Below are 15,327 nucleotides of genomic sequence, written 5' to 3' on the forward strand. Positions count from 1 at the left end.
TCAGCGGCAGCTTACACAAAAGGTCAGCGCTTTACAGCAAGTCAGATGAGAGCTGTGAGTGACTTTAAACTACAGCTTGTTGCCTTAGGTAACATGGGAAGCAATAAAAATCAAGGCAAAAACAAGCATAAAATCTAGTAGCATCCTCGGGCCACACACTAATATGAAGTTTTTGAGGTAAATCAGGTCTGTTTAATGGCCATGTGTCTCTGCAGGGAAGAGAGTGGTATATTTAATTTATCTCAGAGATTTATCCCTCTATTTGAGCAGAGCGTGAGAGATAGTGCTCACATTGACAAACAGGATAACTGCAGTCTGGGTGTCTGGTTCTGATAGAAAGTCAGTGTGTGTGTGTGTGTGTGTGTGTGTGTGTGTGTCTTTTAGAGAGAGATAACGTGAGAGGGAAGCCAAACTGAAAAGAAAAATAACAAATGAGATCTCTATAATGTCTCCTTTGTTTCTCTTAACATGTTTTGCTCAGAGGCACCATTAAATTAAAGTGTTTTTCACTGTGAGGGCAGGGAACATGTTACTCACATGAAATCAACCAATAGCAAACCACAACCTTCCAACCATCCAATCAACTCCCTATGAACATAATCAATTTCCGCCCTATGTTTGAAAAACAAAAAACATTTTACTTGGACATACATCACAATAAGGAAGAAAAGACTGTGGCACTTCAGTTTCAAACAATAACATCTTAATGTTCAAAATGTTCAGAGGATTTATGTTTCTTTCTTTTCTTGATGTTTGTTTTTAAAATGTTATATAGTTCACATTTTTATACACTTTTTTATTATTATTTACCACTTAGACGTGTTGACAATAATGTATATCTTCAACATTCAGGTGCTTCTCAATAAGTTAGAATGTCGAGGTTCAGTTCATTTATTTCAGTAATTCAACTCAAATTGTGAAACTCATGTATTAAATAAATTCAGTGCACACAGACTGAAGAAGTTGAATTCTTTGGTATTTTAATAGTGATGATTTTGACTGACATTTAACAAAAACCCACCAATTCAACAAATTAGAACACTTCATAAAAGCAATAATAATAAAAAACACTTATTGAATTGTTGGCCTTCTGGAAAGTATGTTCATTTACTGTACATGTACTCAATACTTGGTAGGACCTCCTTTTGCTTTAATTACTGCCTCAATTTGGCGAGGTATGTAGGTGATCAGTTTGTGGCACTGCTGAGGTGGTCTGGAAGCCCAGGTTTCTTTGACAGTGGCCTTCAGCTCATCTGCATTGTTTAGTCTCTTGTTTCTCGTTTTCCTCTTGACAACACCTCATAGATTCTCTCTGGGGTTCAGGTCTGGTGAGTTTGCTGGCCAGTCAATCACAGCAATGCCATGGTCATTTAACCAACTTTTGGTGTTTTTAGCAGTGTGTGCAGGTGCCAAATCCTGCTGGAAAATGAAATCATTATCTTCTAAAAGCTGGTCAGCAGAAGGAAGCATGTAGTGCTCCAAGATTTCTTGGCAAACAGGTGCAGTGACTTTGGTTTTCAAAAAACACATTGGACTAACACCAGCAGATGACATTGACCCCCAAATCATCACAGACTGTAGAAACTTAACACTGGACTTCAAGCAACTTAGGCTATGAGCTTCTCCACCGTTCCTCCAGACTCTAGGACCTTGGTTTCCAAAAGAAATATAAAACTTGCTCTCATCTGACAAAAGGACATTGGACCAATGGCAACAGTCCAGTTCTTCTTCCCCTTAGCCCAGGTAAGATGTCTCTGATGTTGTCTGTGGTACAGGAGTGGCTTAACAAGATGAATACGACAAATGTAGCCAAATTCCTTGACACTTCTGTGTGTGGTGTCTCTTGATGCCTTGACCCCAGCCTCATTGCATTCCTTGTGAAGTTCTCTAAAATTCTTGAATCCAGTTTGCTTGACAATCCTCATAAGGTTGTGGTTCTCTCTGTTGGTTGTGCATCTTTTTCTTCCACACTTTTTCAGTCCACTCAACTTTCTGTTAACATGGTTGGATACAGCACTCTGTGAACAGCCAGCTTATTGGCAATACATTTTTTGTGACTTACACTCCTTGCTTGTGAAGGGTGTCAATGATTGTCAGAGACTATTTTGAAGGCTCTGGATATCTTTGCGGGTGTTTTGAGTTGGTTAGCTGATTGGCATGTCATCATATTGTAATTTGTTGAGATCGTGAATTGGTGGGTTTTTGTTAAATGTGAGAAACAAAGATTTAAACTACTTCAGTCTGTGTGCATTGAATTTATTTAATACATGAATCTCACAATTTGATGACCGTTTCCTCGACATTCTAATTTATTGAGAAGCACCTGTACGTTGCCTACACTGCTAAAAATAAAGGTGCTTCACGATGCCATAGAAGAACCTTAAAGTCTAAATGGTTCCATATGAAGAAACATTCTGTTGGCAAAAGAAGCTTCTTCAGATTATAAAAAGGTAAGACAGAAATGGTAAAGAATCTTTGACTGAATGGAACTAAATATTTTTTGTGGAACTAAATATAGCTCTTCTGTGGCATCGCTGGGAAGAACCTTTTAAGCACCTTAATTCACCTTTATGACCAAAAATATGGGAAGATATGTTTTCAGTGGACTTTTCAGTGGACTGAATTTGCTTCACTTCAGAAAACATAAAAATGTACAGTTATGGTGTTTTTAATTTATTTATTTTGATTTAGTCAAGTTGGTTTTGCATAAAACACAATGCAAAATGTGATTTAGATTGAGATCTGACAGCAAAATGCCCATTTTTCAAATTCTTTAAAGACCGAACAATAGAGCTATACTAGTATTCACATAAACTCAATAGCTCTATAGCTAAAGTAACTTACAGTGTGTGTGGTTAATTTTGGCTACTATACCTGCCCTTTCATTTCTAATGGGAAGATACAGTATATTTGACTATTTCCAACAGACTTAAGTATTTTTAGAAAGAGAAACATGGTTAAAAGTTGAGTTGGTTGTTTCCTTTTTTTTTTTTTGCATTTAAAATAAAGCACAAACATTCTCTCAGCCAGGGGAGCCATATGGGGTGGGAAGGTTAGGGCCAGACGATGGGCCCCCAGAGGGGGAGAACACAATTTACTGAGGGGCCCTTTGGAACATGATTTCTAATCAAAACAAAAATGAAGTAAAACAATAAAAATAAATCAATAAAATTATATCCCACAATGGAAACCCCTAAAAAGTTATATTTATGAAGTGTCTCACTAAAGGTTCTATACGGAGCCTTTCTCCTAAGTGTGTGTGAACACAAAATACAGTACCACTATTTGGCACCCTGAAGCCCAGAGCTGGCCAACGTTTGTGTGTCCGTTTGTATATATAACTACACGATGAGTAGTCTGACCAAATTTAGACATGTCTTGTCTGCTACCCAATTTTTATCTTCAAGTTCATATGTCATTATTGAAGTTTGTTTTACACTGTTTATAAATTCCCAGAGAGCGAGCATGGAGCGAGTGTGTGCCTATATGAAGACACAACACAAAGAATGTGACAATACTGACCTCCAGCTACAAGAATTGAAGGACCACACACACACACACACACACACACAACCACACGCACAGAATTCGTTTCATTTGTAGAAGCAGAGCTAAAGCGAAAGTGGTTAAAATAATGAAAAGTGTCCAAACACCCCCCCACCCCCCCTCTAAAACCAGCCAAACAGTTTATGGTGGATTTTGCAGCATTGCTAGTAGCAATAATATACTGATCAATTTTAAATATCTGAAAAATAGTATGATTCCTGATTTATTTATTTATGCGTTAAAGGAAGCGTAAATGATTCTTCCAGAAGAAGAAGATAAAAGATAAAGATATGTGTCTGTTCTTCATTTTATTCCCATTTGTGTGTTAATAAACATGTGGCATAATATTAGTGGTTTTAAATGGATAAAATGGAAGTCAGACCACATCCTCTATTAAAAATAAAAGCTGTTTATTGGGAATCACTTCCTAGAACAACTCCCAACTGTTTCAGATGTAGGGAACCTTCCCAGATTTCACGTGACATTTTAACAGGTCTGTCAAATTATAAAATAACAGCTTGATCCAGCAGCATAAGCAACAAGACCTAGATGAAAAAAGGTGTTTCTGTACGTCTATAAAAAAAAACTTTTGCCTGACTAGTAACTTCCTATCCAAATTTGCAGTACCAAATTCAGTTCATATTGTTCGATATGATAATCTCCTCATAAATGTTATGATTTATACATTTACTGAAATGCCCTAAGGAGAACTTATTCAACTGCAGTAAGGCACAAACAAAGTGTTTTTTGTTTCAAATCTGAAGAATTATTTTAGGATAAATGTCTACACATGAGCAGAGGCTCGCGAGTGGATCGTTTCTTTTTATTCAATAGCATAAAAACATTCATGTTTTCATTTTATTAAATTTATTAACAAATGTATATCTGTATTAGCAGCGTTGGCTCAAGTTAAAGAAGTTGTTACCATGAACATCTGCTGTTTATTTCTCTCAGTGTGTACACTTTTGTAGCATTGTTTCATTTGGTTAACTGCAAGTGTATTAACGGTGTTTGTTTAAAATCACTTAACTTGTGATAGGGACGGCAGCGCACATAAGCGTTCTTTGTTCACATTAGTTCAGAGTTACTGCTAGTTTTAACGATGCTTTTGGAAAAAGTTAATAAATAATAGCCTATACAGTAAATGCCCAACTTGTACAATAAAGCTAAAACTAAACCAAAAAGAATCAAGCTTCATTTTTTTTTTTTTTTCTTACAATGACAGTCATTTATTAAATTATTATTATCATCATGACAGTACCTGGATCAGTGAGCTGCGTCTCTGGCCAATGACGTCACTTCCAGGGAAGCATGTTGTTATACACCCCCGTCTCTTGACTCCACCCCCAGGTCAAAACAGTGCCACAAAGAGAGATGCGCAGAAAAGTGAAGCGCAAAGGGAAAACCGCATTGCAAGCTCAAACTAGTCTGAAAGGCAAAATAAAAGCAGCGTTGCAAATAAATTAATAGATATGACCATGGAAAATATGTATTGCAAAATCATTGTTTCATTTATGTTTTGCAATTCTTTATTTTTGTTTGCAAAACTTTGTTTTTTTTCTCCCAATACTTTATTTTCTTTTGCAATTCTTTATTTTTGTTTGCAAAAAGCACATTTATTTTCGTCAATACTTAAATTTTTGTTTGCAAAACTAGTTTCTTTTGCAAAACTTATTTTTTTGCGTATAAATATATATATATGGCATTATATTGACTCCATAGTAGTGCACATTATAATGCTAAATGTAACTTTCTTTTTACTATATGAAGTGCAATTGCTTATTAGAAGAACATGATTTAGAAAACAGGGTCAATTCTGACTTCATGCATACATGGTCAACAACAAAAGCACAAAACACAACAGGTTCATAGCCAATAAATGAACTGTACCGGAGAGAGACTTCAATCAGAATATTATTACAGCCATCTGTGCACATTATATTTGACTGGGAAAAAGTATTTTAATAAAAAAATGTATGCAATGACATGAAAGCCCAACGAATTTGAGTAAAGCCATAGCCTACAAAAATAATTAATTCTGTCAAAAATCTAAATAATACCAAAAATATAACAAATAGACCAAATTTATGCTTTATAAAAATCTAATAAACTTTTTAACTTTTTTTAACATGATGGTCTTGAAATAAAGATAAGTAGACTTCTCAATTAGGTAAATTCTCAATAAAAAAAAAAAAAAAGAGAAGAAAAAAAACATGCAAAAATTATTAGTAATTATGCACTTTTGTCTTCCATTTAACACCATCTTCTTATTGATGAATAAAGTAGTGGCAGCTGCAGCACCAAATTTGTGGTTTTAAATGGGCAAAACTGGTCTCAGCTCTCATTTACTATTAAACGTGATAAAAGCAGTTTATTGTATAGCATTAGCTAGTTTTGCTGGACAACACCCAACTCTGAATAATGTGAGGAACCTTCCCACATTTCACGTGTCAGTTCAGCTTCATTATAAACCAGGTTTTCCAGCCAGCAGCAATGTAGAGTTATCTGGACCTGAAGAAGTGAAGGTAGGATTGTGTTTATTGGTACAACCGAATAGACTTTGCATGGTCTGACAGTACTAGCTAAAGTCCTTTTTTGTGTTCAGTTAGTAATATTTAATGGATATCTACCAAAATATTTTATGTGTGATTCTATATACTGTATGTATTTGATTAAAAAAAATACAAATAAAATAATAATAATAATAATAAAAACACATTTTTTTCTAATGGAACTGAAAATATGGTGAAGAAGAAAATTGTTATGCTCCTGGTAGATGTGTCCATTTTATGAGCAAATATAGACATTTACAGTGCTAACTATCTGATGACTGAATGCCATGACTGACTATTCAGACTTTCAGAGCATTGCATTAGGACCTGATTTCATTATACTCTTAGAATTAGAATGATTATTATTAAACTTCACAGAAATCTGCATGAATCCCGGAGAAAATGTAGGTTATCCATTTTACCATGGTTTGTCTATTAACCCCTTAACTGTCACTCACATTTTTGAACATTGACTTTGTAGTGCACAATCCAAACTTAAATTTGTATAAATTAATGAATGAAAATATTTTGTAACATGATATTGATGTACCATTTTTATGGTAATGCAATGTCTGATTTTAAAATGGGTTTTAAAGGATTAATTTTGAGATTTTAAGTTTTCACTCAATATATAATTTCTGATGATTTCTAAAATGTGATAGAGAAAAAGGTAACGAAGAAGTCTTTTTTTTAAAACAAAGGTGAAACCTCCAGTTATAATTTAGATTTTTGAGGGTGCACTCTTGTCATACATTAATCGATTACTTTTCCTACATAATTTTTAACAAAAAGTATTGGTAAAATATATATCTGGGAGTCTTAGACCTTTCCAACGATTTATAGTTTGTCAAGATTAGATTAGATTTAATTGTAATATAGTGAAGTAAATGTAGGTGTCCCACAGGGTGGACGGGTAACAGTTAACAGGTTAAGAACTAACATACCGATCAATTTTAATTATTGTACAAAATAGCATGATTCTTGATAGATTTTTAAAGAAAAATATTTTTATGCATTAAAGGAAGCACAAATGATTCTTTCAGAAACAGCAGATATATCTTTCTATCCATCATTGTGCTACTAAACATGTCACCTGTGGCATCATATTGGTGGTTTTAAATTGAAAAAATTTGCTAGTATTACTGAACAACACCCAGCTGTTTCAGATGTGGGAAACTTTTCATCATATCACGTGACATTTTTACAGGGCAGTCAGGGTTTGATCCAGCAATGATCAGCTAACAAGAACAAGACCCAGAAGGTAGGAATGTGTTTCTGTACATCCACAAAACCTTGCATGACTAGTAACTTGTTTCCAAACTTCATGTCCCAGCATCCCAACTTTTATTCTGTATAATAAATGTTATGATTTATACAAATACTAAAATGTGTTCAGGTTTTTTAGATGAAGAGGAACACTAGCATATAAGACAAAAAAAAAAAACTAAAAAAACATTCAGCCAAGTATGGTGACCCATACTCAGAATTCATGCTCTGCATTTAACCTATCCAAAGTGCACACACACAGAGCAGTGAACACACACACACACTGTGAACACACACCCAGAGCAGTGGGCAGCCATTTATGCTGCGGCGCCCGGGGAGCAGATGGGGGTTCAGTGCCTTGCTCAAGGGCACCTAAGTTGTGGTATTGCCGGCCCAAGATTCAAACCCACAACCCTAGGGTTAGGAGTCAAACTCTCTAACCACTAGGCCACGACTTCCCCAATAAGTCCTCCTTAAGGAGGACTTACTCAACTGCAGTAAGCTACAAACACAAGCTACAAAACACACTCAAAAAAATGGTTTTCCGGCACTGTTCGTTTTACACATATATGTTTTGTTAAAACAACACAAATATATTTAGTTTTCCGACAAAACACAATTGTATTGTGTTTAATCAACTTAAAATGTTTAATTTTAAATTTTACTTAATTATCAATCGTTAAAGTAACGTAAAGGGTTTAATTTCGTGATTCAAAAAAAACCGGAAGTGACGATTTCCAACGCATTTGATGACGGTGTGGAGGGGAGCAAGAGGTATCAGTCAGGTAAGAAAATCTAAAGTTTTTATTGTGTTAAGTCAAAGTCTTTAATTTCTCTTAGAGTTTCTGTTTTGAGGTGCTTTTGTTTTGCAGTCTAGTATTGTGTAATCGGTTTATTGCACCGTTAATAGATGATTTTGAAGCGTTGGGAGATGTGAAAGCGCACGACTCTCTGTAATGTATTTACTTTAGTATATATATATATATATATATATATATATACACTAGGGCTGAAACAATTACTCGACATTATCGACAACGTCGACGATAAAAATAAAATTTTCAGCAAATGTTTTTGAGTAACGTTAGTGGTTTGATCTCGTATCTGCCTGATTTGAAAGCCTGCATTAATGCAGTTTGACCAGTGTGGCGCTGTAGCGCAAGATTGTAATACACTCTCCTGATTCAATTAAAAAGAAGAAGATAGCACTTCAGTTTGAGGCAAACCGACCCGATCCGAACCTTGGATGAATATGTAAATATATACTGCACGCCTTCCTCTCAATAACTGCATAAACACAACAAAAAACTGACCGCGATGTAAAAGCAGCTCTTAAGAACACAGAGATATGGATGTTTGCACGAACTCTGAGGTTCTCCAGGCACTCCAGTAAAGAAAAGTCCAGTCACGTTTATTTATATAACAGTCCTTTATGCAATCGATAGCTTTTCAATATTAAACATGAAAATACAGAGTAAGTGTCGCTAGAATTATAACTTGATTTCCTTTTATAAAGCAGCTCTCCGGTATGGAGCTAGCTAATAATAAAATCATTTTATAAGTGGGGGAAATATTTCATTAAAGTCTTAGTTCTGCGCTAGATCAAACCAAATTGTTTTGATTATCATAACCCAATAAGGTATTTTAAGAGAGATTGTATTTATTAATAAAATGTTTATCCAAAAATAAAACGTCCTATCACTTACCTTTACTTTATATTATACATATGGCTTACAATAAGAGATGTTAAGAGACAGAATGATTTGTCATTCAGCTACTTCCTCATATAACTAATCAAATGGCGAATAGGAGTTTCTCTCTTATCTCATTTTGTGTGCCAAATATATTTGTATAAATTAATTGTATTAGTAATACATAATGACTTTAAAAAGTGGAAGTAATTACCTTTATTTGTTATAATATGTATATTTTAACTAATTTAAAAAGATAAATAATCAATAAATGTCCAACCATGAGATGTTGACCGAGTTTTGAGAGCCCTGGCTCAGCACAGTGGGAGTATTTGAAGCTTTGTTTATGAACATGGCGGTGTGGTCATACAATGACTTTAAACCGGACACTACTCTGAGCTGTTCACATTATACATATGCTCCAGATATGTAATCAGGTCCTCCTTTAGGAATGGTAAACATGACACTATTCATCACTCACACAAATAAATCACTTAATATTTTGATCATTGAATTGGTTTTTGCTGTTCAATTTTTTTTTTTTTTTTTTGTAACACATTGCACTTCATGTGTACAGGTTTGTGCAGAATTTGAGACATCCAGAATTACCATAGGCCCATTAGAATCAACAATCTTTGCCAAACTTGATTCGGACTGCAAAATTTACGAAGATGTTTTCATACTGAAGAAGAGACCTTGGACAAATACTGAAACCCTCTTGGTGCCCACTACACAGGTAAGAATAACTGCACTCAACACAACCTTGTATTAAAACATTATTCTCTCACTGGTTACTGGAAATTGACAAAAAAAGACAGATAAGATAAGGTTTATTAATACAATAAATACAAAATATGTGGTATATCTATAAACTGATAGATTTATTTTGATGCAAGGCAGGGGTGTCCAGACCTGCTCTAGGAAAGCCAGTGTTCTGTGGGGTTCAGCTCTAACACACCTGCCTGGAACTTCAGGTAAGACTTTTTTGTTTTAAAATTCCCAAGAACCTTGATTAGCTGGTTCAGGTGTGTTTAAATGGCTAGATCACCCAAAAATAAACATGTCATTATTCACCCTCATGTCGTTTCAAACCCGTAAGACCATCATTCATCTTCAGAGCACAAATTATGATATTTTTTAAGGATGCCCCGATCATGATTTTTCATGGCCGATACCGATTTCTTTTACAAGCAAACTGGACGATTTTTTTTTTTTTATCTTTAAGCAACAAACAAGAAGGAAGGACAGTCCACAGTCTACAGTCCAAAATTGAGGGAAAGCTCAATAAAGCCCCTTTCACACTGCGATTCCGGCAAATACAGATCCCGTAACGACACGTGACATCAGGGCGTGACGTGTAATGTACGAGTCGAAAACATTAGGCATGTAATACTTTCACTGAATCTGGCGAACGATCTCGGTGTCACCGTGGAAAGTGAGGAACTAACTGATCTCTGCTTCATACAGTTTGCACTTTTTTTTTTTTCAGTGAACGTTGATCTTCCTTCAAAACAGCCAGTAAAAGAGTCACACGATAATGTCATCACTACGACACGGCATTAGATCTGGCTTTTGTTCACACAGCGCTTGTCCCGGGATTGAACCCAGCAATGTTACTACGTCCCCGACCCGAGTTCAATGCTGGAATCAATCCCGGGATGTGTTTGCTTTCACACAGAAGTAATGTAGTCAGAGCACGCGGGCGCACTTCCGGAAAAATCGGCTGAAAAAAATTCCAAAGACCGGCCGATTACCAATTGCGTATTTAAAGCAAAAACCGTCTGGTTTCCAATTTATGGCCGGTCAATTGGTGCATCCCTAATATTTTTATGAAAATGCGAGAGATTTCTGAACCTCCATAAAGGCTGCAATGCAACTGAAATGTTCCCAGAGTCATAGTAAGGACATCAGTAAAACAGTCCATGTGGCATCAATGCTTCAACCACACTTTTACAAAGGTACAAGAATACATTTTGTGCAAAGAAAACAAAAATAGCGACTTTAATCAACAATTCTTCTCCAAATCACATATTCTGCCATTATGGACAGTAACAAGAGGCATGAACATTGCTTTCCTCTGCGTGTAATCAAGGCTCAGTGCAGGCGTGTTGTAGGTCAGCAGCACCATGTGCATGAATTATTTACGTGCTGTTGATAATGGTGGAAGATGCGATTTGGAGAAGAATTGTTGAATAAAGTCGCTGTTTTAATTTTGTTTGCACAAAAAAGTATTTTTGTTTACTTTGTAAAATTATGGTTGAACCACTGGTGTCACATGGACTGTTTTACTGATGTCCTTACTATGTTTCTGGGTCTGGGAACATTCCAGTTCTGTTGTTAACCATACAGGGTCCAGATGTGTAACATTTTCCACTGTAATGTTTGTTAGAATCCCATCTTGACTGCTTGCCTGGATTTCCCATAAGAAGATGAATGACTGACTTTTTTTCATGTAATTTTAGAAAAAAAAAACAAAGGCTAAATTTTGTTGTTTTCATCTTCAGACTAATGAAATTGAAGTATCCAAATGAAGACCCTAGCAGTATGGAGTATATGGTGAGTTCAAGGTTAATAAATTATTTGTTAAAGATAATACACAATAATTTGAGTTCTCCATGCTTTTAAATACTTCTAGGATACAGACGTTGCCAGCAGTCAGGAGGTGATCCAGAAGACTCATGGGAATCTATTTGAAGCTGCATCATTGAAGACAGTCCAGCAGAAGTTGGAGTTTTAAAGGATAAAGTTCTTCAGGACCTATAGCAGTTTACAGTCTGTAAAACCATGTTACTGGGACTGATTTATGGACTGAACTTGAGCAACCCTCCTGAACTCAGGTACACATTTGGAATACTGAAGAAGTTATTTCTGGAGCCACTTCCTGTTCCTGGAATAAGGTTTGATTGGTTGCCCATGAATGCCAATTAGAATTGTATTTGCTATTTTGTGTAATTTTGTAATGTGGTTTAAACTGTATTTTACTGTGTGTAATTATTTATTGCTTGTTTAACAAATACACTTTGATCATTTGTGACATCTTGTCTTTTGTCTCATTACAAGACAAAACATACAAAAAATGCTTTGTTGAAGGGAGTAACTTCAAAAAGAAAATATTGTGTTAAAGTAACTAGAACTAATTGTGTGGAACCACTGTCCATAATTGAAATGAGTAATTTGAAACAAACCTCCTTATGTTGATAGAGTGAAACAAATTTGGCTAGATTGTAATAAACCAAAACATGTTGAGTTAACTTAACCAGTTTAAGTTGAAGCAAAGTCAATAAATTGAGTTGGTTGAACATTACTATTTCACATAGATTCTACCTCATTCAGTTGTGTTGTCACAACACAAGGAGTTTGCATAGATTCAAAAAATTCCATTAATGTTATCAAAACACAATTTGGTTGTGTGGAACCACTGTCCATAATTGACATAAGTAAGTTTAAAGAGTCATTTTTTTGAGTGCAAGCAGCATTTTGAATACAATTTTGAATTATTTTAGGATAATGTCTAAACGTGTTGATTTGATAATAATGTGACTCAGCTGATGTGTTTTAGGCAAAAAGTCCCGAGTGCTCCCATCTGGCATCTATTCCGTTGAAGACCAGACAGCAAGAGAGAGAAGCAACACATCTTTCTGTTAAATTTATTCACTAGTTCTGCACTTCCAGTGATGGAAACTTCCAGATCTCCATTCAGCTCAACATCTGACAGCGATCTTTACAGCACCACAGCTGACCCATATGATTCTGACAATCAAAGCATGATCAAAACACACTATCACCGTGAACTCACTGTCCCTGCTTCAATCATTGCTAGCATTGAAATTCCCTTCATCTGCTTGGCTATTTATGCTGTTTATTCTCTCATCAAATCTAAACTCGCTCCTCTTGTTTTTCTCATAAATCTACTTATTTCAGATCTCATACAGATTGTTGGCATATTGTTACTTAATGTTAGCTTTAGCTTTGTTGGCATAATAATGTGGGCTGGTTACACAGGTTTGTATTTCATGACATGTATAGCCGTAGAGAGATACGTTCTGATCGCTCATCCCATTTGGCACAGGTGTCATAGCTCAGTCAAATGTTTTGTGTGTACTTCACTGACCGGTTGGGTTATACCTTTTATTGTTTTTCTAGTTTGCATTTTTATAAATGTACTGGCATATATACTGCCCTTCATCCCCTATCTAGTGATCATTGTGTGTTTTGTAGGCACATGCAGGTCTCTCTCTCGCTCAATCTCTCTCACTCCTCTAAAGAAGCAGTTAGTTATGGCTCCTCTGTTGTCTGTTGTGATCATTTACACCTGTCTAATTCTCCCCTTCCAAATTTGCACTTTACTGTTTTTTAATAATAACGATTACCCAATTATTCTGTTTGACTTTTCTTTTATGCTTTATCTGTTAAACCCACTTGTGGACTGTATGCTGTATGTGTTCATGAGGAACGATGCTGAGAAAATCATCAGGATGCCTCACTGCTGCTCCAGACTGAAGAGAGTCTGGACTGAAACGGGACAGACCACATCTACTGATGTACAGCATGATCATGTGTGAGAGATTCACACCAGACTGCTGATGACAGCAATTCATTTATTAATGTACAGTAAAAGTTCATAAATAACTCGTTACTGCATGATTAACTGAATGAAATGTGCATGACTTGAGTGTTTAACTTGTAATGGGATTCAATTAATCAAACGATACATCTGTGTTGTTCTGCTTTATGTCTACACATTACTTATTGATAAACTACTTTTTGTAATGGAATAATATGTCACTATGGTTATAATACTTGCACATGGAAATTATCTAGTCATATTCATCTTTAGAAAGTTGAGAAATTTGTCAAATGCTATTGTCACATTTTACAGACAGAGAAATAAAGAAAGCCACCATTTCCTCTCCCAAACTTCTTCAGTAACTGAGATATTTCTAAACCGATGAAACAAGTCTGAAATAATAAAATAAACAGAAAATAAATAGTATTTAGATAATAATAGTAATAAAAAAACAGTATGATCCTGGTAGATATTTTTGTTTTGTGAGCAAATTTAGGCATCTACAGTATTAACTATTGAATGATTGAATGCTGTGTCTGAATAATCTGTATTTCAAAGCATTGCAATAACACCCAATTTAACAAACTCATAAAATTAGAATGATTTTTATTCAGACTTTATAGTTACAGTTATTGTCCTTTGTGGATTTTGTATATGAGAGCTGCTGGGTATAGCAAAGAAATCTAAATAAACCCAGAGAAATTTAATACATTTTTTCTATGTTTTTTCTCCTAAGAACTAACATTAAAAACTGATACATGTTAAGTAATGAAATAAAATAGCATGATTCCTGATACATTTAAAGATTTTATTTATTTATTTATTTATTTTTTAAAGGAAAATGACAAATGATTCTCCCAGAAACAGCAGATAAAGAAACATTTCTGTTCTTCATTTTATATCCATTAGTGTTTCATCATTAACATGTCAAATGTCATCATATTAGTGGTTTTAAATGGATGAAATGGAAGTCAGACCTCATTATATGTATAAAATAAAAAAATGGGGGAATCATCTGCTAGTTTAACTGAACAATACCCATCTGTTTTAGATCTTGGAAACTTTCCCAAATTTCACATGACGTTTCAACAAATCAATCAGATTATAAGAAAGAAGGGCTTGATCTAGCAATGATCAGCCTTTGCATGACCAGTACTTTGAGATCCAAACTTTATGTTCCAGAGTCCTGACCTTTCATGTAATTATATATATTAATCTCATTTTAAATGTTATGATTTATACTAATAATGAAATGGTTTCAGCGTTTCTTCTTTTTTTTTTTTTTTTTTTGGTGAAGAGGAACATTGGATAATAAAAAGGACTTACTCAACTCCATTAAGCTATAAACAAGATGCATTTTGAATAAAATGAGGAATTATTTTAGAATAATTTCTACACACGTTAATTTTTTATAATAATGTGATCTGAAGAGAGTCCAGATTGAAATGAGACAGACCACATCTACTGATATACAGCATGATCATGTGTGAGAAATTCACACCAGACTGCTGATGATTTATTTATGACTTTTCAATAATAGTTATCAAATAACTCATTACAGCATGTTCAACTGGATGAAATCTGCATGACTTAAGTGTTCATCTTGTAATGGGATTCAGTGAATCAAATGATGCATGTCCTGTATTGTTGTGCTTTATGTGTGTATACTCATTGATAAACTGCTTTTTGTAATGGAATTATTTGT

At 34.9% G+C, this 15,327-nt stretch overlaps 2 long non-coding RNA genes across 3 annotated transcripts in view; one reads left to right on the top strand and one right to left on the bottom strand.

The window, feature by feature from the left end:
• The window catches only part of LOC127972124 (uncharacterized), a 101,582-nt gene that overhangs the window by 45,532 nt on the left and 40,723 nt on the right, over positions 1–15,327 (bottom strand). The window contains exon 2 of the long non-coding RNA XR_008157002.1: positions 4,808–4,974. This is a non-coding gene — a long non-coding RNA (uncharacterized LOC127972124). The remainder of the gene's footprint in view (positions 1–4,807; positions 4,975–15,327) is intronic.
• LOC127972123 (uncharacterized) lies at positions 7,895–12,089 on the top strand. Of its 2 annotated transcripts, none has more exons than XR_008157000.1 (5): positions 7,895–8,149; positions 9,633–9,791; positions 9,952–10,029; positions 11,560–11,611; positions 11,691–12,089. It is a non-coding gene; the product is annotated as an uncharacterized LOC127972123 (long non-coding RNA). The 2 variants fall into 2 exon arrangements; XR_008157001.1 differs by lacking the exon at positions 7,895–8,149 and adding an exon at positions 8,355–8,618.

The sequence above is a fragment of the Carassius gibelio genome, chromosome B15, assembly GCF_023724105.1.
Source record: "Carassius gibelio isolate Cgi1373 ecotype wild population from Czech Republic chromosome B15, carGib1.2-hapl.c, whole genome shotgun sequence".
Classification (NCBI taxonomy): domain Eukaryota; kingdom Metazoa; phylum Chordata; class Actinopteri; order Cypriniformes; family Cyprinidae; genus Carassius; species Carassius gibelio.